Source organism: Bactrocera dorsalis, chromosome 2, assembly GCF_023373825.1.
Source record: "Bactrocera dorsalis isolate Fly_Bdor chromosome 2, ASM2337382v1, whole genome shotgun sequence".
Taxonomy (NCBI): domain Eukaryota; kingdom Metazoa; phylum Arthropoda; class Insecta; order Diptera; family Tephritidae; genus Bactrocera; species Bactrocera dorsalis.
In genome coordinates, this window is record NC_064304.1 from 82,297,971 (window position 1) to 82,312,243 (window position 14,273).

At 33.5% G+C, this 14,273-nt stretch overlaps 1 protein-coding gene across 15 annotated transcripts in view; it reads right to left on the minus strand.

Annotated features, from left to right (window-relative positions):
- LOC105226572 (TLD domain-containing protein 2) overlaps positions 1-14,273 on the minus strand; it is a 240,692-nt gene that overhangs the window by 159,006 nt on the left and 67,413 nt on the right. The window lies entirely within an intron of this gene.

Sequence of the window (14,273 nt, forward strand, 5' to 3'; positions counted from 1 at the left end):
AGTAGGCTTATTAGATCTTTTAAGCGCGTTTTGGCAGATACCTGTTAAACAACTTTATTGTATTTCCTTATAAAAAGTGACGAGATTTGTCTTTATTTTCGAGATTATCAAAAAGTGAGGTTTTTACTGATCTAACTTAAATAATGTTTTGATCTAATATTATAATATCGTTTCCTTTAGCACTAACCTACACTAATAAAATAGTTTTTACTTGCTACCCAATAACAGCTTTCATTGTAACGTGTTCTTTTCGCCACAATAAATATTCCTTAAACTTTTTTTTCAGTGTACCAAACAACTTATAGCCAAGCGTTGCGCTTTGAACTGGTTCTCAAGCAAGTAGTCTACTTAAACAACATATATGAATGTGTGTACATAATAAATACTTCCGTCACTACAAATAAGTCATGAGTGCGACAATTATTATTATTCTGTCACTTTTGGCTCAATGAGCCAATACACACACGCACAAGTCTATAAATTTCTATAAAAACATCGCTATGTGGCGCAGTGTGTACGCATGTTTTTCTTTAATAAATAAAAGTTAGTTAGACAGGCGAGTACTTGCAGTAATTCGAACCAGAACAACAAGTGTTTGCGACTGATTGGGCGTGTCGCATGCTGTACAAAGCCAAGCAACTTATATTTATAAATGCATGTATGTATTTGCATATGTGTATATTTGTTGTAGGTAGCGCGTTCCGCTATGCGCTTCCTGCTAACGGCAGGTAAATATTTACAAAAAAAGATATACCTACATACATACATAAGTGTTTAGAACGACAAAGTATCAGCAGTCGCTTATGTCACTCATACGCCCAGGGGTCTGAAAAATTCTTACAAGCATTTAAGCTCTGTTTGGCCTTCCGCCAGTTCGAAAGTGTGTATTTATTTGCGTTACACAAACAATTGTGCGTCAATACAGAGTTTGAGGGATTTAAGCTTTTTATTTCATTTACTTGTTTTTGTGGGCGCTGGCATTATCTGTGATTTGTGCACGTTGTTCGAATCTCAATTTCAATAAAATTCTTTTGTCGCATGCAACCGTGTGCGCAGAATTTTAAATACTGCGTAGCGCTTTGAGCTACACTTAATTTCACGCTTCGTCATATTTAATTTGCTTTTTTTTTACTTTTATTCGCCAGTTTCATGCTTTGTTGTAGCGTTATTCGTAACGTAATTGATTTCGCTCGAAAATTATTTGGAGCATTTGGCGCCGAATTAAAATTATGTGTCTTAATAATTTCAGCACTTCAAGTGCAAATGAAAATAGAACAATGAAATTGAAAATTTCGTTTTCATTTTCGAAACGGCTTATTCAGTTCATGTGTCGCCTTTCGGCACTTGACTCAATCATTTTCATGTTCTTTTTATTAACGCGCAGTGTCTGTGTTCCTGCTTTCTGTGGCATGTACGCTTCGGAATTCTAACTACCCGATTTCAATTTCGATTTTTCATTACTTTTTCTTATATTTCTATTACTTGTACGTGCCGGGCATGCCCAGTAAATTGTTTTTATATTTTCGAAAGTCTTATAAGCATTTGTTAAGTAAGCACTTATGCACATGTGCTTCCAATGCGCATTCTAACGATTCGCCGTCTATTTGAATTGATTTTCGAAGTCATTCGATAATCGCAAAAAAGAAACAAAATGGTCATAATGTTTCAATATCTGCTGTGAATAGTCATAAATTAATGGGTTGTCATCGGTTGTACATTGAAATCGGTAAAGGAAAATTATTATTGATTCACAAACTGATGAAACAATGAACCAATAAATGTCAATATGTGGAAAAAAATTTCGAAATATTCTAAAATGAATGAACAAGTACAAAGCTCAAGTAAAGCCGGATAAGGTATGCGCTCTCAAATTGAATATATATATATTTTCATCACAAACATTTAAAGACAGAAGTTTAGAATTCTAAAACAAATTGAAAGTAGTATAGACCGATATTCGTTATATAAAAAGAGGCGTGGTTAAACCACACTTTCCTCTATTTTGTGACAAGCTTGATTGTGTATGTAAAAGGCATTTTGTTGACAGATTGCAAAAGCAACTAGCTTCGAACGGTTGAAATTCATAATATCGCTTTAATCTACGTAGGCATGGTTGAAATCCGATTTCGAGTTATTTTTAAGGTCGTTATTAAAATAGTGTACTTGAAACTTTGTAGGGCTGGTGCAGTTTCTCAGCATAATCTCAACTGGACCTGAGTCTTCAAATAAAAAAGCCGGAAACTCACCATTGAACATTTTTATTTTATCTCCCATGTTTAAAACTTGTATACTACTCTTATGGTAGAGTTAGTAGTCAGATATTCTAATTTATCCAATATTTTCATCCCTTTTTTACTTTTAAAACAGGTTCAGATCATTAAATGAGCTTTAACGTTCTATGAAATATTAGAGAATCGAGTAATTTTTTTATGTTGATTAGTTTAGTCATCCATATAATTTTTTGGACATTTTTCGCATATCAGAGCTACTTTTGCAATAAAGTATAATTGGATAAGGATAATAAATAGGTGTTTTTTTTTTGGAGGAACATTAAACTAAAATCTGCTTATAGTGTACACATAATCCCACATATTCAAGAGCTAGTAACTCTAGTTCAAATGGAATTCGTGGCTAATGGATTTTATGAGCAGATTTTTAATAACCGATTTATAATCTGAGGCACATGATGACTCATGCACTTAGTCTTTGACCTAGTTAAATTTAGGTTAAAAATTCTGCCTGAACCAATAAGTGAGCGTGGTCAGTCGTTGTGAAAGAGTTGAGCACGCAATAGACCGACAACACTTTCTGTTTTGATAGTCGGTGAAGACTGTTTCAGAGGCAGTAACTGTTTGATTGCTGGAGCCGAAATTATTTCTGCATACACGTCAGAAACATTATCATGGGCAATCGAAATCAAGAAATAAAGGTTGTATTATTCACAAAGAGTTAACTTGTTTTCACTACTTTACTATAATTAAGATCACCAAAGTCAGAAATCCGTCTGTAATAGATTAAGAGCTCGAGTTGCCACTAAAGATTCTTCAAAACAGCTTGTTTTATTCACTTACAGTTTGAGGAACTCTCCGGGGATTCTTTAAGTATCAAACTTAAAACTGAAATCAATGTTAACGTCACAAGAAAAATTAGTAATATTTTTTTGCAAGATTTGAAGCTTGAATGGCACTTTTAAGTATAAAGAAAGACTAAGATAATAAATACGTTTAGTTTTTCTTAAGATTTTGGTGAAAGGCAGTTGAAATTTATTATTATTTTTTTGCTCTTGGTATCGAAAACACGTTTTTGAACTAAGGCGCTTTTTGCTTGTAACCACAAGCGCCAATTTGTTCTGACAAAAGCGTGTAAAGTAACCAGCTATTATTTGATTTATTAAATTTGCGTGCCCGGATACAATTAAGAACTCCAGAATTTGTTCAGGTAGCTAAGGTATAATACTTAAAGCGACAACAATGTATTTCTTTTAACTATTCGACAGCTGCGGCATAGCTAATTCATAATTACCACTCGTTCTTTTTAATAATTTAAATTTTTTGTCTCACAATTGAAATCTTTATGGTCACAGAAGTGCTATAAGCTGAGGTTTCATAATATTTGAATTGTTGAAATATTTAATTTTTGGCACGAATTGATTACCCTGCCGCTTGCCACGCCGCCAATAGCTACCTGATATAATCTATTTTGATGGCAGTACGTGCTTTGTGTGCTTTAGTAACAACTCAGAGTATATGTCGCATGTACATATTATAATATACAGAGACTTACATATTTACATATAAGCACGTATATATTCGTATATACAAGCACAAGTATATATGTAAATTTCCGAAAAAGTTTTAAAGGCAACAGGAAGAAAAGATGTGTCTGTGCGTCAATCATTTCTCCGTTTATGGTGAACTTACTACGAAACTAGTTTCAAGTAATAAAAGGAAGCCCAGGAAGTTTAATCAAATTGAATAGGCATGAATTTTAATATTTTTATGCTCTTCTTATTTAACTTTTTCCTTTTAAATACTCAACGAAGCGTTTATGAACAGCTATGCAGTCAAACCTGCCGAAGCTTACGGCTGCGAGACTGTGAAATAGTAGTCTAGTATGCTGCTGGCAGCAACCACTGTTTCACTCACTTGGTAGGTGTCCCTGTAAGAAAAATCGCTTATTTGAAGAGCAACTTTCTAAGGCTGGTCCGGCTGGTTTATTATTAAAAAAAAAAATTATAAAACCTCGACTGCCTAAGCTACAGACAGCGAGAGATGCTTTATTTTAATGGTCTTGGAGACAAAATGAGCAAATGGGGATGTTACTTCTCAGAGATCTCATAAAAAATGAACTGTTTTTTCATCTACCAAAATTTCAACTTACAACTTTGATTCTAGAGATAAAGGCTGATGTTCTATGAGATTACCACCAGCAAATTCTTCATTTATTAACATCTTCAGACAGACACGCATGGCTAAATCGACTCAGCTCGTTTCACTGATCATTTATATATAGGAATATTATGACAAACTTAATATTCCTTGTTCAGAGTTATATGTAAAATAAGGACCAATTCTTTTTCAAATTCCAGTTTGTCCGAGAGAAACCAACCCATACTTTGCAAATTCTCAGAGTTACTTCAAGAATTCAAAAGTTTGCGGCATAAGCTTTTGCCATTAACAAGTTAGCTTTATAGTCTGAGAAAAATCGATTCAAATACTGCATCTTCAGCGAAATATATTTCACAGAAAAAGTATGTGAACCAGAATTAGTTCAAACAGTCGGGTCTACGTAACCGGAACGCACCGGAAAGTAACCGGAACCATCTGTAAAGAACGTTCTTAAGCTAGTGCGTTTTCGTCAGCAGATTGAACAAGCTCTAAAATATCACAACTGTAATCGTTGTCATCGTAATTTTTCCTGCAAGGTCTTGCAATTTCTTTGCTCAGTACTAGAGGTAGTTAGTTTATGTTCATTAAAACCGATTAATATACCATGCATGTAATCGGTGTTTATGTGACGGTAGCCCACATACATACATACATATCAAAAAGCGATAATAAAATAATACGCTTTATACAATAAATACTTCCGTAATTAATGCCACATAACGAACGACAATAAAATAAACCGACTCGCTAGGCAAAATCAAGACAAATTTATGCACACATTTAGTACTGAAAACCGAAACAATAACTTGTAAATGCAGATTAAGCCAAGCAGGCGTTTAAGTGGCCGTTCAAAAGCTCAACAGACGCAGTTGATTACTTCTGATTACACTTGATTACCGGGCGACATAAAAGCGCACAACTAAACTATTTACGATTATCTGCGCATTCAAGTCACACCTACTCGTTTGTCTGTACAAATATTTACAAAATCCACAATTATTCCAGAATATTAAAATGCAAAGCAGATAGTAATTGTATTAGCGACAGCTTTAAATATTTAATCATAAATGTGCGCATATAGGCGATAGCCATTACAACGCGGTTACACCTTGATCGACCGAAATGGTTCCGTGTTTTGTTTACAAACCGAAATTCGCATTGAAAGCGTATGCAAATGGCTAAGACAAGGTTCGTTTATTCGCATTCTACTATTGTCTAGAAATTATTTTTATTACTATTATTATTCAATGTAATGTTTAGCCCTTCGTTTGGCATTGCGAATTTTAATTTTTATTCCGACTTTTTATTGTTTAAAAATTATTTGCTTTTGAGTATCACAATAAGCACTGTCACAGCGCCTTCCTGATAGTGGCTGATTGTTGCGATTCCATTGATTGATGCCTTTTGGTGAAGTGCAATAAATTAAATTAAATATATTTTAGAAATAAAATATGGCATTTTTTTACCTACAAGGCAGTGAAACCCTTCGGCATTACTGCTATTAGAATAAATACATCGCTATACCAAACTTATTTCAATTTAAATTTGCTGCGGCATCCAACCATTTCATTCCTTCGCCTGCGGACTGCCTTTTTTGTGCCTTTTTCACCTTAATTCCCCGATTTGTTCACCAGCGTTTTTTTCTGTACTCAGACTTCGGCGTAACGCATTCTGTAAAGAAAGTTGGCGCTAAGGAGAAGGTAGTCGCCAATGCTGAGGCCTACTAGGCAGTAAAACTGAGCTACCAAAATGACATCGCAAGGTGGAAGGATCGTTATAATCGGTGAATCATCTTCGAGTTTGCTCAAAAATTCGAATTGCGACAAGCAAATTTGTTTACTTTAACTATAGAAGGAGTTAGGTTGTAAAGATTGACAGCTGTCAATTATATATGCTATAATAATGCGCAGAAAATGAACTGATAACCAATAACCTTTTCTTGTCTAGCTGTTTAACGACACCCAAAAAACATTATATATTATGTTTTAGTGGCACTTGTTAACAAGTTTTGATTGTTTTGGTTTTCAGATCCCTACAATAGGTTGACAGCTCAATGGAAATTTTTGTGGAACATTTTTGAAAATGATTTGCAAATCTTTTTCGTACAATTTAAATATTTTTTTTTTAATATAAATATAAGATTTATTTAAAAATTCTTTTTTATAACTGTAACGTTTTCTATATTTCTTTTGTTTAGTGCTGTTTTTTTGGCTGCGACGTCACGCCACAATTAGCTGATTGTCAAATAGTAAAGTCAGTGTCTCTTGAAAAAAATGTGCAATATTTCTCATTTTATCTCCAATTCACATTTCAGATTTCCAGAAATTTGTTACATTTAATTAAGCACAACAATATGTATATGTATGTATGTAAGTATGTATATTCGAATATTTCGAATTTGCCGCTTTATATTTTAAAATTTGATAAAAACTATTGCAAAGAGACATAAAGTGTCAATAAAAATCACCACGAATAAATTAAAAGGTAAGTTGCATGGACGTGTATACACATACATACTTATGTATAGACCATATTATATATGAGTGACCTAAATCTAAGCAGATTATTTATGAAGAGCAATATTTACTCGACGACTACAAACGGTTTCCTAAAAATTAGCATACGTTTTTGGCACGAAGCTAATTGTTATCAGATTATAAAAATCATGCAGAAAGCAGCAAAAAGTGGAGCGATTGAAAGATGTACATATATATGGGCATACATATGAACACAATTTAGAATGTAGAATTAGAAGTAGAATTCATAGAATTTTGCTTATCACGCTTTGTCAATTTCGATAATTCGACGCGATTATTAACACTAAATTGACTTCAAAGCTGTTTTAATTCGCTGGATTTGATCAGGTACATCATTTTAGTCTTTTTATGTATTTTATATTATGCCTTAAGCCAGCAGCTTCTTATATTTGCATATTTTATATATGTCTTTTGGAGTTTAGCTTCCAAAACTTATTAAAATACATTTAGACTGACAGCTATTTATCTTAATAATTCTGGGTAAGAATGTGAGATTAGTTTTTGTGAATGAAATGAATTAAAATCGCTTGTTGCCACTCACAAGCGGAATCGAAAACAAGAAAACGGAAACCTAACGAGAACTGAATGTACAGAAACATACAAATATGTATATACCATTTGTATATGTATGTTGGAAAAAATAATAAAAAACAAATCGAGATAAATATTGCCCAGATAAAATGAATGAGAAGCTTGCCGGCATAGTAAACGGAGTGACAAAAAAATTCATTCACGAATACAAAATATGAAAAATATCCATTTCTAAGATGACAACATAGGCTTCCGAATTATAGCAAAGGTGATGAGAAAAATCCCTTTAATATGATATCAATGTGATTTTTTACAGTTCTATTTTACGTTTTAGGTTTAACTTGCATAGCAAAACGAAATGAAGGCATAGCAAATAATAATTTTCTGTAAACACTGGTATATTAGATTAGGGCGTTAAAAATTCAGATTGATGATTTTTAAGTCTCAACTTTTAGATCTTTGGTATTGGGAAAAAAATTTAGTTAAATTTTTCGAGTTTCTATAGAGCTGACAGTTCTTGACAGTAAAAAAATCAGGTTCATTCCGTTTTCGTAAATACGCCTGTCTTGGCAATGGCATATGCTACAGGACCAACACATACTTATTTATGGGCGACATGAATCATACAAGAGTCTTGTTTTTTATTCAAATTAGTCTCCATAGCAGGTTTGTTATGATCTTATAACATATCCTCAGTCCAGATATATGTATCTGGGTTCAGGAACTCTGACATAGAAATAATATATTTGAAATTGTCTAACTCTGACACGTTGTGGATCAGCCGAGGTAGCCCCTGCAAATCTAATATACCACGTTTGTGAATTCAATTATGAAATTGCCCTGATATACTATTATTTATTACACATGGTATTATATAATAACATAAATAAGTGCACAAAGATCGCAAGCAAATGTCAGACAATTAATTTGTCTTATGAAATATTCATTGATTGGCGCTTATTAATTTTGAATATTTAATATAATTTTGCCATTTATATTTCATAGTTTATTTCAATAATAAAATAATAAAATGAAACTGTCTACATATGATAGAGGCTTTCAGATGCTGTAGGAATTCTAATATCTGTTATTTTATATGATTTATTAGCGTTTGCGCTTGTGCAGTGCGAAAATGAGTAATTAACTCTCCTCCCTGTTTTCTCCCGCATAAAATTCGTGTTCGGAATAATTAACGGTAATTAATTTATTTTGCTAATTGCATAAAAGACTTAAATACATATGATTGACTTTAAAGTCGTTTAAACGATAATGCATGGACACAACAGAAAAGTTTGCTCGTAAGTGATATCGTTTATATTAGAATGGACCAAGAATATGCCTGCAACGTTTCGAAAATTAGTTTTCAAATTGTTACCGATTAATGTGTGATATATATAAAATTGAAATTAATAAATTTTCTCTTTATTTTACTTGCCGCTTTCATCATATACCACAGCGCACCAGAGTATCTATATAAATTTGTACATATAAACTCATATTAAGGGTATTAAAACAGTCATGTCGAAACTAAATTCATTGTTTTTTGTTGTAATTAGGTCTATTGTTTGGTAGTGCCTGGGCAACAAGCGTGTAAAAGGCATAGGAGAATTGCAAGATTAAATATATAACATTTTATAAGGGGTGCCTACATAGGAAACGCAATGTTGCTAACTTATTTGGTCTAAAACTTGACGCTAAATTATTGAGTAATAGAAATTAAAAAAAAACGGTCTGTTAAAATTAGAAAAAAACTTGGAGAGTAGTGGTATAAATCAGAAAAAAATAAACTGGTATAAATAAAGAAAACTTTTAAATAAAAAACCGTTATAAATAAAATGAACTGGTATAAAACAAATTAACTGGTGTAAATAAATGGCGACTCTGTGAAAAGTTTTTTTTTAATTAAACAATGCTTGGAGAGTAATGAATTGAATAAATTGGTATAAATAAAATAAGCTAATATAAATGAAGGCAGAATAAAACGCGATTATCCCATTTTGTAAAAGGTGTTTCAAATTCAACAAAGCTTGGAGAGTAATGAATCGAACAAGCAAATGATATAAACCAAAATGGTAAAAAGAAACAGAGAAAGAATATATAACGGTCATGCACTATGTGGAGGGAACCACTTAACTTATTATACTCAATTCTTTTTTTGGCGAATCGAATACGGCTAATTTTTCACCATAAACCTCTCGCCTAATAATTTCCAATAACTCTAAAATACCGCTAAAATTGCTCATGAGACACCCTGTTCATCATATTAACGCATATGCTATGTACATACATACATACATATGTAAATACGTAAAGTATGAACAGCATTTTCACCGACAATATTCAAAAGCAGCAGCTTTTAAGCGTTAACTACTTACAACTATTAACCTTTTCATTTCGCCACTAAGTCGATGACCTTAAATAATCACATGAAATGCGGTTAAGCGCGCAAAAACATTATTTCTTTCCTGCATTTTCCACTTTTTAAGCATTTTACTATTATTTACATTATACTCGTATTACATTTTTGTTGCTTGTCTTTTGTTGATTTTGAGCCACTGATTTTGTTGGACGGATTTCAGTGTGTCAACGCTGCTTTTTTGCTACACGCATAGAGCTGCCTAGCTACCTACTGAATATTTGCGTGTGTGTAGGTATGTGAGTATGCATAATTATTTTTTTTTCATATACACTTTCCCGTCATTATTGCTGTCATTGGCCTGAAGTTGTAATAAATTACAACAGAATTACTCATAAGCGGGCGCGCTCAAGTGGTTGCCGGCCAAGTCCGAACCACGATCCGAAAGAGAAACGCACGAACGGTCACAGCTGCAAATGAGCGCTCTTGCATTTATACATACATATGTATACATATGTACGCATTAAGCCGCGCCGACTGTGACTAGGCGTGCTTTTGGAGCACCCTAGCAGCCAACAAAGGTCAGCGTGGGGAAGTTGAAAAGACGTTGCCGCCGCGCCGCTCCACCTTGCATGCAACCGTGACGAAAGCAAAAACTAGGCATTCATAATAAGCGTACAAGAGTTATTGCAATGTGTGCATAAAAGCTTTTGTCCGAATACAATAGCGCTCATTGCTTGTTTCCACTATTTCGGTTTTCGTTTTCTTTTCGTTTTTTTGTTTGCTCCGCGCACAGTGGACAAGAGTGATGCAATATTGCAATTGGTTTGTGTGGAATTGAAGGTCATTATTTTTTTCTGTCGTATGCCTCTCTGGAGTTTGTTATTTCTGTTTCGTTGGCGAGTTTTTGTGGTGTCGTATTTTACAAGAGCGCAAGAAAGGGATAGATGGATGCAGAATTACATGAGCAACGCAATGAAGAAGCTTAAAGTTTGAACTTCTCTTATCTTATTAAATGGTAAATAATAAAAAAGAAGACGTTTTAGGACCATTTTCTCAATGTCTGGTTAGCAGGCATAGGTCACTTAAGTTCTGGTTAACTTAACCAAGACGGTAAAGAATTTTCTTTTTTAACTAGTTTTTGTGGTGTCGTATTTTACAAGAGCGTAAGAAAGGGATCGATAGATGCAGAATTACATGAGCAACGCAATGAAGAAGCTTAAAGTTTGAACTTCTCTTATCTTATTAAATAGTAAATAATAAAAAAGAAGACGCTTTAGGACCATTTTCTCAATGTCTGGTTAGCAGCCATAGGTCACTTAAGTTCTGGTTAACTCAACTAAGACGGTAAAAAATTTTCTTTTTCAACTAGTACTTAACTGATGGATGACTGCTAATCAGACATGTGTTAACGCTCTGCCTAATGCCTAAGCAAAGTCATTTCCAAATTGGATAGAGCTAATATGGCAGTTCAATAGAACTTCTTCAATTTAATCACCAATTGGTATCTAAAGGTATTACAGAAGTCGCACTTGGTTGCATAATCTGAAGAAACCCCGTTAATATAGTCCTTTCCCATTTCAGTCGGTTTTGTCCGATTGAAACCAAGGCAGATTTTTCCCACTTAAGATTGTCCTCTTGAAGCGTTTCCCAAAACCAAAATGGGGAAGTTTTTAAAACTCACTAAAAGAGATTCATTTCTTGATCTTTAAAAATGCTTTGAATCGATTGTATTCTTGAAAAGTATTTGGATATTTTTTACCTTTACAGCAACCACAGACGATTCTATCAAATCTTGTTTTAAATCTCTAAAACTATGTATTCGAGAAATCTCAGTGCCGCTACAACAACATGAAACTGATATGATATTTAGCTAGGTTAGTTAGCTAGATAACTAGGACACTCCCAAAAAAATGTCGGAAATATATGCATTACAAACATGCCCATACTTTGACAGTATGATTTACTATACTATTTTACAGAAGAATACTTAAAAACTTAATTCTAATATATGTGTACATAAGAATTGCTTTGTTTTTGAATATTATATATCACCATATAGAGCTTAAAAGTGAACCTAGCTATGCCAAATTAAATAAAGTCGATCCCTTAGAAGCATTTTTTTTATTAGAAAGTTAGAGGCTGTAGTTGAAGGAGAAGAAATGCGAGCAAAGTTTTGTTTACTTAAAACGAAAGGGCGATTATCTCGGAGGCCGAAGTCTTGCGGCAAAAGTTTTAGTAGAAATTTGAGAAGGGTTAGATATAATCTATAATAAATGAAGAATTTTTCCGAGAGAACAATTTATACAAAAAAATTCTCTTACCCCAAAATTGTTATTAAGAACACTTTTGAATGTAGGGATTTTTGTTTTTTTTTTCAAAAAGAATCTCTTTGTAATTAAAAAAAAAAAATGTTCGAAGAGAAATATTTCTCCTTTTTAACCATTTTTACGAGTTCTATTTATGCTTTTATTAGAAGCAAAAAAAGCTTCTAATCTAAAAAAGACATCTTGAAATTTTTTAATTGTTCAGTTTAAGAAGCTTTTTGAGTTCTAATGTATCATGTCATGCATTTCATTCTTAACGAGTGTTCGATTGCTCGCTTACTTAAGAAAATAATATAGTAAATATTATGGTAGATACTAACCAGGTCTACATTAAATAATAGCGAAGATGTTTAGAAGCTCAGTGGACGATATTTAATATGGAGTCACTGTTGCATGTACGAGTATGTATGTATAGTATATACACAAGCGAGTATGTGAGTGAGCATGTGAGTACTCGTTTGTGGGCAAGCATGTCGAAACCATAATTATGTTTTACATGGTTCATTGGGTTACCTCGAAAAAGGGTTAGTAAGCAAGCGAAAAACTATTGAAATGCTAACTATATGCAAAGGAAATTAAAAAAAAGGTGATGAAGAAAAACAAAAGCAGGCGAAAACAACAATGAGACAACTAGTGAAGACGCAACAACAAAAATATGCATGATAATTAGATATATGCGTATATGGTATATATTATTTACATATGTACATACATATGTGAGTGCATTTGAGCCGTTTAGCGTTATTGGCGGTGCGGAGGAATCGTATGTATGTATATACATATATAGTATTTGTTAATATCTACGAGTATGTGGACCAAGTGCGCGGCGCTGGTCTATGCCAACGACCGAGTAGCGCGCCAGCCGTTCAATCAAAGAGCCAACCAACCACGTGATGGTTACTGCCATTGTTTCGAACCCAACTTTACCGCTGTAGCGTTCACTTTTTCGCGGGGGCTTACCAAATAGCGATTCACACACACACCCACCCATGCATAAACAATTATTTGTATGGTTGTTGTTGTCGGCTATTACGATCGAATTGAAGAAGCGAGAGTTTGCATGAAAAGAGTTTATATGAAAAAATAGGTTAGAGTACGAATTGGGGTTGACGAAGGCAAAGGTGGAAGTGAGTATACAAACAATTATAAAAAAAACAACACGAAGAAGATGTTGAATATGGATCGATAACGCTTGCTTTGCCAACCATTGTTTAATTTTATAGAAAACGAGAGTTCTGGCTGATTTGCATACGCGTGTGAACTTATGCGAAAGAGAGCAAAGCCAACAACAAAACACTACAATAAAAACCAAAATATGCGAAACTATACGAGATTATGCAGATTCGTCGGTTCAAGCATATGTACATACTTATGTATATATGCGTGTTTGTATCGGATTAAATATTGAAGGCAAAGAAGCGAAACAACTGTTTCACGCCTCTACTAATTTTTAATGGACTTTTGGGTGTTTTGCCGCTATTTAGTATTTGCTGAACTCAGCAGCTAAAAAATTAAAATACTTGTAGCTATTTTGTCAACATTTGTTCGAATTTAGGTGTTGAAGAGTGCGAAAATGCCGAAGGAGGAAACCCACAAAAGGTGAATAAAAAGTTAAGCACTAACAAAATTAGTTTCAGATAAGCAGCGAATGAAGAAATAAAAACAAAACAAAAAAATGTGAACTTTTGTTGCACCGAAGCAATAACTTCACAAACGCAAAATATTCCTTGCAAGACCGGTCAGTTGTAAGGCAGTTTGTATGGCAGCTATATGCTATAGTTATCCGATATCGGTTCCTACAAATGTTCAGCTTTTTGGGGACAAGAGGACGTGTTAGTTCGATATCTCAAAAACTGTGGTACTAGTTTGTATATGTATGTACATAAATACAGACAGAAAAACAAACTGGTAGGTTAATCTTTTTTTCAATTTTTTTTTTTTATTTTTACATTTTCTGTTCCGCATCTCATTCACCCAGCCAATTTTCGGACAGATGTCATCAAAAAGTTCCAAAAAAAAATTGTTTATGTGAAAAAAGTTCTATTGTAGAATAAAAATTTCTAAGAAAAAAATGTCAAATAAACAGGCCAGATTATCCTACTGACCCCTTAAAATCTAAGTCTCACTGACGGAA